Source organism: Leptopilina heterotoma, unplaced genomic scaffold (assembly GCF_015476425.1).
Source record: "Leptopilina heterotoma isolate Lh14 unplaced genomic scaffold, ASM1547642v1 Lhet_68, whole genome shotgun sequence".
In the NCBI taxonomy this organism is placed as follows: domain Eukaryota; kingdom Metazoa; phylum Arthropoda; class Insecta; order Hymenoptera; family Figitidae; genus Leptopilina; species Leptopilina heterotoma.
In genome coordinates, this window is record NW_025111157.1 from 2,649,891 (window position 1) to 2,660,000 (window position 10,110).

Sequence of the window (10,110 nt, forward strand, 5' to 3'; positions counted from 1 at the left end):
TAAAATAAAAAATTGTTATTTATAAAAATAATTGAATTATGCAAAGAATTTTATTAAAAGGCTTCAAAATAATTGAATTTTCGGGATTAATTTTACTATTTATTGACATAATTGATTTCTTTCGAAGAATTTATTTAAAACATTTGAAATGTAATTGAATTACTGTGAAAAATTCTAATATTTTTGTAAATAATTAAATTCTTTCGAAGAATTTGTTTAAAATATTTAAAAGTAATTGAATTGCTGTGGAAAATTCTAATATTTTTGTAAATAATTGAATTCTTCCAAAAAATTAAAAAAAAACATTTTTTTAAATAATTGATTTTTTCGAGGAATTGAAATTAAATTTTTAAGAATAATTACATTGTTTGAACAATTCCTGTAAAATTGTTTTAAAAATAATTGTTATTCTGCGAAGAATTTTATTATTTATAAAAATAATTGAATAGTTGCTAAGAGTTTTATTAAAATTTTAGTAAATAATTGATTTCTTGAGGAATTTTTCTTATTCATGAAAAAATTGAATTCTGAAAAAGAATTTTACAAAAGATTTTTAAATAATTGAATTTTCTTTGGTAATTTAATGAAAATAGTTGATAATCAAAATCATTGAATTGCGAAAAGTTTTTTTTAAAAATAATTAAATTTTACAAAGAATTCAATTAAATTTTTTTGACAATAATTGAATTCTTGCGAACGATTTTATTAGAATTTTTAAAAATAATTGAATTTTTTTATGAATATTGTTACTTATGAAAATAATTGAATTCTTGGGAAGAATTTTATTAAAATTTAAAAAAATAATTGAATTATTTTAAAAAAAAACTTAATTAAAATTGTATTTCAAGTAATTGATTTCTTTCGAACAATTTTATTAAAATAATTGAAAATAATTGAAGATCTCTGAAAAATTAATTTTTGTTAATAATTGAATTCTTCTAAAGAATTTAATAAATCATTTTCTTAAATAATTAATTTTTTCGAGGAATTGAAATTAATTTTTTAAAAATAATAACATTTTTGAGCAACTCCTGTAAAATTGTATTAAAAATAATTGAAATCCTGTAAAGAATTTTATTATTTATAAAAATAATTGAATAGTTGCTAGGAATTTTATCAAAATTTTCAAAAATAATTCAATTCCTGAGAAGAATTTTATAATTTATGAAAATAATTGAAATACTGTGAAAAGTTTTGTTATTTTTGAAAATAATTGAATTTCTGTGAAAAATTTTGTTATTTTTGAAAATAATTGAATTCTTTATAAGAATTTCATAAACATTATTTTTTAATAATTAATTTATTCAAAATATAATAAATATTAAACTTTCATATTATCCTGTAAAAAAATTTTGTCAGGGAAAATAATTTTAATATCAGTAAATTGTCAGGGAAATTGTTAAACTGAAACTTGTGACCACCCTGCATAAGTAATTTTTTTAAAAAGGTTTTTTTAAACACAAATCGAAACGAGAGGATACGAAATTTTTTTTTTAAGAATTCACAATATTTTCAAAAAGTTTCTTTTCAAATTAAAAATTCTAGAGACTTAATATTTAAAATTTTTGTAAGTCTGGTGGATCAATATTAGTGAAAATCGATAAGTATATAAGAATTTAAGCAAGTCGATGAAATCGATGAAAAAAAAAATTATTCAAGGAATCAATTAAACAAAAAATGTATAAATCAATGTAAAATTGAGTAAATCAAAATAGGAAATTTTAGTTTACTAAAGTAAATTCAGAACTCGAATTAAACAATTTAAATAAATTAAAATCTCGAAAATACGCAAGTAAATAGATTTTAAAATTCAAATAAAATAAGTGGATCAATCAATAGTGAAGTAAGTAAATCAATTAAATAATTTAAGTAGCAATTCGATTTGCTTTTTCTATGGTAAGCAAAAAAAAATTAATACATTATTATTTCGAAATGAAAATTAATTTACTAATTCTTTGACATATAAGCAATTATCAACCGTTTTTTATCTTATAATAAATTATAAAATAACTAAGCTTTATAATAATCTAAATAATGCATATATATTTCTCTTAAAAGAAAATTAGTTAACAAATTTTCATTCAATTTTCACGAATTTTTTCTCGTTTCATAATTCATATACACTGAAACTTCAGAAATTTAAACAATATAGTTTAAAATTTGGAGCTTTTAATGTATAAAATATTTTCCCATCACCGTTCAAAATATAATATATTTTTATTGAAAGAAACATCTCTCGTCAATATTATATAATAAATATAATAATCATTATATACGTAAAAAGTTTGGTTCTACATAAATATAAATTATATATATTAGAAGATGAAATTTAAAATGATTTTAGACATATTTTACTTCGCAGTCTAAAAACATTTTAAAAACTTGTCGAATTTTTACAAAATTTATTGTAAATACAATGTACAAAGCAGTTGTTTGTAAGATTTTTAGCAATATTTTAAATTAATGATTTTATGAGTAAAATAAAAATTATTTCTGTCAATATAAATGCGAATTGTGTTTGATTTTTGAATATATATTTTTTTAAGAATACTTTTTTTTCCTTCAAGAAGAAAAAATTCAGGTCTCGGATATTATAACTTTTTCGTCTCTTTTCCACTATTTTCAAAAAATGCGACTTTTTCTCCAATTATTCAAACAAAATAGTATCGCATTTTTAGTATAAATTGAAAGTTATTTGGATTTTTTTAGTGTAAAAAATAATTATAGACAAATTTTTAAAAAATTATTTTTGAATAATTTTTCTAATTAAATCTTCGAAATATACAATTAAAAATTTTTATCTTTTAATAATTGAAATTTTGCAAAATTCAATTGAAAATAATTGACATTTTTTTTTAAAAATTCAATTATTTTCAAAAAATTTTACCAAATTTCAATTGTTTGGAAATTTTATCAAATTTTTATCAAAATTCTTTAAAAATTCAATTATTTTAAATTTTTTTACCAAATTTCAATTGTTTGGAAATTTTATTAAATTTTTATCAAAATTCTTTAAAAATTCAATTATTTTAAAATTTTTTACCAAATTTCAATTGTTTGGAAATTTTATCAAATTTTTATCAAAATTCTTTAAATATTCAATTGTTTTAAAATTTTTTACCAAATTTCAATTGTTTGGAAATTTTATCAAATTTTTATCAAAATTCTTTAAATATTCAATTGTTTTAAAATTTTTTACCAAATTTCAATTGTTTGGAAATTTTATCAAATTTTTATCAAAATTCTTTAAAAATTCAATTATTTAAAAATTTTTTACCAAATTTCTATTGTTTGGAAATTTTACCAAATTTTAATTAAAGCTCTTCAAGAATTTGATTATTTGTTTAATATTTTAAAAAATTCAATTATTTTTAAAATATTTTTATTCGCCTCATAAACTATTAATTGAATTTTAAAAGAGTTGCCTATACAATTTTTATAAATAAATTTAATTCAATTAATTATAAAAAATACTGAAATAAGAATTTTAGTTAAAAACACTGAAAAAATTGAATTTTGGAGAAGTTACAAATAATAAATTGCAGAAATTCAATTATTTTCAAAGATGATAAAATTCTACGCAAAAATTCAATTATTTAAAAAAATCTTTAAAAATTGACTTCAAAAATTCAATTATTTTTATAAATAACAAAATTCTTGTCCGAAATTCAATTATTTTCGAAAATTTGAATAAAATTCTTGGCGAAATTTCAATTATTTGCAAAAATTTTCCTCAATTCAATTATTTTCAATATCTATTATTTTAATAAAATTTTCCCAAAAAATGCAATTATTTCGAAAAAAAAATTTAATAAAATTCTACGCAAACAATTAATTATTTTCTGAAATAATAAAAATTTTCTCAACAATTCAATTATTTGCAAATTTTTAATAAATTTCTTCGTAATAATTCAATTATTTTCATAAATAAAAAATTTTTTTACAAGGATTCAATTATTTTTATAAATAATAAAAAATTTCACAGAAAAATCAAATATTTATAAATTTTTTATAACTTTCTTCGCAATAATTCAATTATTTTCATAAATAATAAAATTTGTCTCAGAAATTCAATTATTTTCAAAAATATTAAAATTCTTTACAGAAATTCAACAATTTTAAAAAAATTTTCCCCAAGAATTTAATTATCTCTATAAAAAAACAAATTTTTTGCAGGAATTCAATTATTTTGTCAAATAATAACTTTCTTGTCTGAAATTCAATTATTTTCAAAACCTTTAAACAAATAATTAACGAAAATGAAATTATCTTTCTAAAAATAAAATTCATCACAGAAATTGAATTCTTTGGAAAAATTCAATTATTTTCAAAAATTTTGTAACAAAATTTTTCCCAAGAATTCAATTATCATTTACAAAAAACAAAATTATTTCCAGAAATTCAATTTTTTCAATAAATAATAAAATTCTTGACATAAATTCAATTCTTTTCAAAAATTTTAATAAAATTCATGGCTAAATGTTAATTATTTTCAAAAATTTCACTAAAATTCAATGATTTTTAATATTCTACTATTTTAATAATATTTTCCAGAATAATTCAAATATTAAGCAAAAATTTTGATAATATTCTGAATGAACATTCAGAAATTCAATTATTGAAAATAAAATTTTTATAATATTTATTATATTTCAAATAAATTAATTATTTGAAACAATGTTTATGAAATTCTTATAAAGAATTCAATTATTTTCAAAAATAACAAAATTTTTAACCGAAATTCAATTATTATTTTTAAACATTTTAATAAAATTTTTCGCAATAATTCAATTATTTTCATAAATAATAAAATTCTTCTGAAGAATTCAAAATTATTTTTAAAAATTTTATTAAAATTCTTTAAAATAATTCAATTATTTTCATAAATAATAAAATTCTTCTCAGGAATTCAATTAATTTTTTAAAAATTTTAACAAAATTTTTCCCAAGAATTCAATTATCATTTACAAAAATGAAAATTCTTTCCAGAAATTCAATTTTTTCAATAAATAATAAAATTTTTGGCTGAAATTCAATTATTTTCAAGAACTTTAAACAAATTATTGACGAAAATAAAATTATCTTCGTAAAAATCAAATTCATCGCAGAAATTGAATTATTTACAAAAATTTTAATAAAATTCTCATAACAATTCAAATTCATCAATAATAAAATTCTGCGCAAGAATTCAATTATTTTTAATAAATGGTAATATTCTTCGAAACAATTCAATTATTTAATAAATATATTTCTTTGAAAAAATTTAATTACTTTTAAAAATTTTTCCCAAGAATTCAATTATCTTTATAAAAAATAAAATTCTTTGCAGAAATTGAATTATTTTCAAAAAATTTTAATAAAATTCTATTTAGGAATTCAATTATTTTTATAAATAATGAAACTCATCATTGTAGAATTTCAATTATTTTTAATACAATTTTAATCGAATTTCTCGAAAAATCCTAATTATTCTTAAAAAATTTATTAAAATTCGTCGTAGGAATTTAATTATTTGAAGAATTTGTTGATAAAATTCTTTATAAGAATTAAATTTTAAGAAAAATTCAATTATTCAATAAATAATTTACTTTTGTATTTAAATAATTGAATTCTCGTAGAATTTTTTTAATAAAAATTTATTTGAATATTAATTTTAGTTTAAATTTTAGATAATAGAAAAAAAATTAATTTTTAAGAAGTTACAGTAATAATATTCTTATAATATAAAATAATGATTTTAACACTCGATCCTCTTGAATTGCTATAAAACATAAAGATAACGATTATTCCGAGTCGAAGACTCGGAGTGATCGTTATCTTTATGTTTTATAACAATATTCTTATAAGTTATTGAATTTCAAAAGGTCTGAAAGTTTTTATTTTTTTTTTTAAATTTTTGCCAAGAGAAAAAAGTGAAGAAAGATAAAATTTGAAAACATCGTTAAAAAATGCGCTGCTTTTTACTCTCTTGTTTTGTTTTTTATATATATAGGTATGTATAAACCAACATCACGATTTATATATTGCGGGCAAGGAATAATCTTCTATTTTTGAAATAAAGCGCGCCGATGATTTATGAATTCTCCTCTCAAATAATAACTAATGCTATCGACATATTTCGTTATCAAGATAGAAGAACACAACAAATAACATACAAGTTTGCGCGATACTTTGTTACAATTGCGCATGAAAGCCACGCCACCCACATCAAACTCTTTTTTACCCCCCCCAAAACACCAACCACCCATTTCTCTCCTTTTCCCGGCTTGCTCACCCATTTCTCTCTTTTCATTCTCATGCCTCACCTCACTTTTCTCGTCCACTCTTCCAAAACCACCTCCTCCCTTTCCCCTTCCCTCTACCACTTTAAAACCAAGTCACTATTCACAAAAGCATAAAAGTCTTCAAAAAAAAAAAAAAAAAAAAAAGAGAAAGCAGAAAGAAAAATAACAAAAAAATTAAATGCAAACTTGCACTTTTAATTTTTCTTCATGAAGAATTTACACTTGCACATTTTTTTAACTCGTTTATTTTTTTCCTTCCTGGAGAAAAAAAATACAAATTTCTAAAAAAAAAGTGAAGAAAAAAACTTAGAAATTTTTATTTTTATTTTAAAAATTATTTCTATTTAATTACACACATAGAGAAAAATTTTATTTAATTAAAATATAATTTATTATATAGAGTTGAAGGTTATTTAAAACAAATAATTTTTTTTTCAATGTAAATTTCAGATTTCGCACTCAATTAAAAAAATTTTTTTTTAGATATTTAAAAAAAAAATTAAAAATTAAAAATTAAATAATTAAATTAAAAATTTAGATAGTATATATATATTTTGTATATTCTTCTTAAAAAAGAAGCAAAAAGTATAGTAAAAAAAGTAGCTATCGAAAAATTAAACTTGAGGATCAAAAGAACTCATTTTAAACACTTTACAAAACTGACAAAAATTCCATTCAATATTTTTTATTTTCTTGACTTTTTCCTAATTTTCATCAAAAATATTTCTTTCTTTCTTATCCTGATAAATAAATTGAATTCCTGCAACGAATTTTATTATTCATCAAAACAATTTAATATATTTATAAAAATAATTCAATTTTGACGAAGAATTTTATAAAAATTTCTAAATAATTGATTTCTTTCGACTAATTTTATGCAAAGTCTGATTTAAAATTTAAATAATTGAATTCCTGAGAAATTTTTATTATTCATGAGAAGAATTGAATTCTTACGAAGATTTTTAGAAAAAAATTTTTAAAATTGAATTCTGTTTGGAAATTTTATGAAAATAGTAAATATTGAAAATCATTAAATTGTGAAAAGTTTTTAAAAATAATTGAATTTTAAAAAGAATTCTATCAAAATTCTTTACAATAATTGAATGTCTGTGTGGTATTTTATTAAATTTTTTTTAAATTAATTGAATTCCTAAAAACCATTTTATTATTTATGTAAATAATTGAATTCTTGCAAACGATTTTATTAGAATTTTTAAAAATAATTGAATTTCCAAGAAGAAATTTATTACTTTTAAAAATAATTGAATTCTTATGGTGAATATTGTTATTTATAAAAATAATTGAATTTTGCAAAAAAATTTATTAAAATGCCTCAAAATAATTGAATTTTCGGGAATAATTTTGTTATTTTATCTCGAAGAATTCTCCCAAAGAATTTTTTATGTAAATAATTGAATTCTTGGGAAGAGTTTTATTAAAATCTAAAAGAAATAATTGAATTTTTTCAAAAAACAATTAATTATAATGCTATTTGAAATAATTGACTTCTTTCGAATAATTTTATGCAAATTCTAATTTAAATAATTGAATTCCTGAGAAATTTTTATTACTCACAAAAAGAATTGAATTATTACAAAGATTTTTACAAAAAATTTTTTTATTAATTGAATTCTGTTTGGAAATTTTATGAGTGTGGTATTTTATTAAATTTTTTTGAAAATAATTGAATTCCTAAAAAGCATTTTATTATTCCTGAAAATGATTGAATTCTTGCAAACGTTTTTATTAGAATTTTTTAAAATAATTGAATTTCCATGAAGAAATTTATTTCTTTTATAAATAATTAAATCTTTGTGATGAATATTGTTATTCATGAAAATAATTGAATTTTGCAAACAATTTTATTAAAATGCTTCAAAATATGTAGTTTCAAATTTTCGGGAATAATTTTCCAATTTATCGACATAATTAAATTCGTTTCAAGAATTTTATTAAAATATTTGAAAGTATAATTAAATTCCTGTTAAAATTCTAAAATTTATGTAAATAATTGAATTCTTCCAAAGAATTAAAAAAAAAAACTTTTTTTTAAATAATTGATTTTTTCGAGGAATTGAAATTAAATTTTTAAAAATAATTACGATTTTTGAGCAATTCCTGTAAAATTGTATTAAAAATAATTGATATCCTGCGAAGAATTTTATTATTTATAAAAATGATTGAATAGTTGCTGAGAGTTTTATTAAAATTTTAATAAATAATTGAATTCTTGAGAAATCTTACTTATTCATGAAAAAAATAGAAAATCTTACAAAGATTTTTACAAATATTTTTAAATAATTGAATTTTGTTTGGTAATTTAGTGAAAATAGTAGATAATCAAAATTATTGAATTGCGAAAAGTTTTTAAAAATAATTGAACTTTACAAAGAATTCAATTAAAATTTTTCACAATAATTGAATTTTTGCGAACGATTTTATTAGAATTTTTAAAAATAATTGAATTTCCAATAAGAAATTTATTACTTTTAAAAATAATTGAATTTTTGTGATGAATATTGTTATTTATGAAAATAATTGAATTTTGCAAACAATTTTATTAAAATGCCTCAAAATAATTGAATTTTCGGGAATAATTTTGTTATTTATCGACATAATTGAATTCTCTCGAAGAATTATTTATGTAAATAATTGAATTCTTGGGAAGAGTTTTAATAAAATCTAAATTAAAAGAATAATTGAATTATTTCAAAAAAATTTAATTGAAATTGTAAGTAATTAATTTCTTTCGAATAATTTTTTTAAAATATTTGAAAATAATTGAATTCCTCTGAAAAATTCTAATAATTTTGTAAATAATTGAATTTTTCTAAAGAATTTAAAAAAATATTTTCTTAAATAATTAATTTTTTCGAGCAGGAATTGAAATTAAATTTTTAAAAATAATTACATTTTTGAGCAATTCCTGTAAAATTGTATTAAAAATAATTGAAATCCTGCAAAAAATTTTATTAAAATTTACAAAAATAATTGAATTCCTGAAAAGAATTTTATTATTTTTAAAAATAATTGAATTTCTGTGAAAAAATTTGTTATTTTTGAAAATAATTGAATTCTTCAAAAGAATTTCATAAACATTGTTTTAAATAATTAATTTATTCGAAATATAATAAATATTATGAACATTTTATTTTAAATAATTGAATTATTGTGAAAATTTTTATTTTTTAAAATAATTGTATTTTTCGATTAATTAATTTAAAAATAATTGAAAGTTTTCGATTAATTAATTTAAAAATAATTGAAATTTTTCAATTAATTAATTTAAAAATAATTGAAATTCGTCGATGAGTTTTATTATTTATGAAAATAATTGAATTCTTGCTTAGGATTTTATCAAAAAATTTTTTTAAAGAATGTAAAAATTAACATTAAAAAAAGTAGTAAATAGTAGGTTATATGTAGATGAGTGCGGAGCTTGAAATTGTTTTTAATTGATAGGTTAATTAATGAATTAATTGAATTCGATTCTAGTGTATTGAAATGAGAAAAGTTTAATTTTACACTAATTTTGCAGGATTTTCATTAAATTTGCCTAATATAAATATAAAATATCTGTACATTTTAATTATAACCTAATTATATTTTTTAAACTATGAAATTAGTTTTTACATTCAATTAAAAATGAATTTTTCTCTATAGAATTAAAAAATAATTTCTCAACTTCTGGTTGTTATCTATAAAAAAAAAAAAAAAAAAAAAAGAGAGAGAGAGAGAGAGAGAGAGAAGTTTTAATTTTTGTTTTATAAATATTTCACGAATTTTCCTGTTTCGTTAAATGTAATAGCAATTTTCTCGATTTTAT

The 10,110-nt window shown here is 17.9% G+C and overlaps 1 protein-coding gene across 1 annotated transcript in view; it reads right to left on the reverse strand.

Annotated features, from left to right (window-relative positions):
• Window positions 1–10,110, reverse strand: part of LOC122510165 (lethal(3)malignant brain tumor-like protein 3) — a 141,406-nt gene that overhangs the window by 26,020 nt on the left and 105,276 nt on the right. The gene's annotated exons all lie outside the window — the stretch shown is intronic.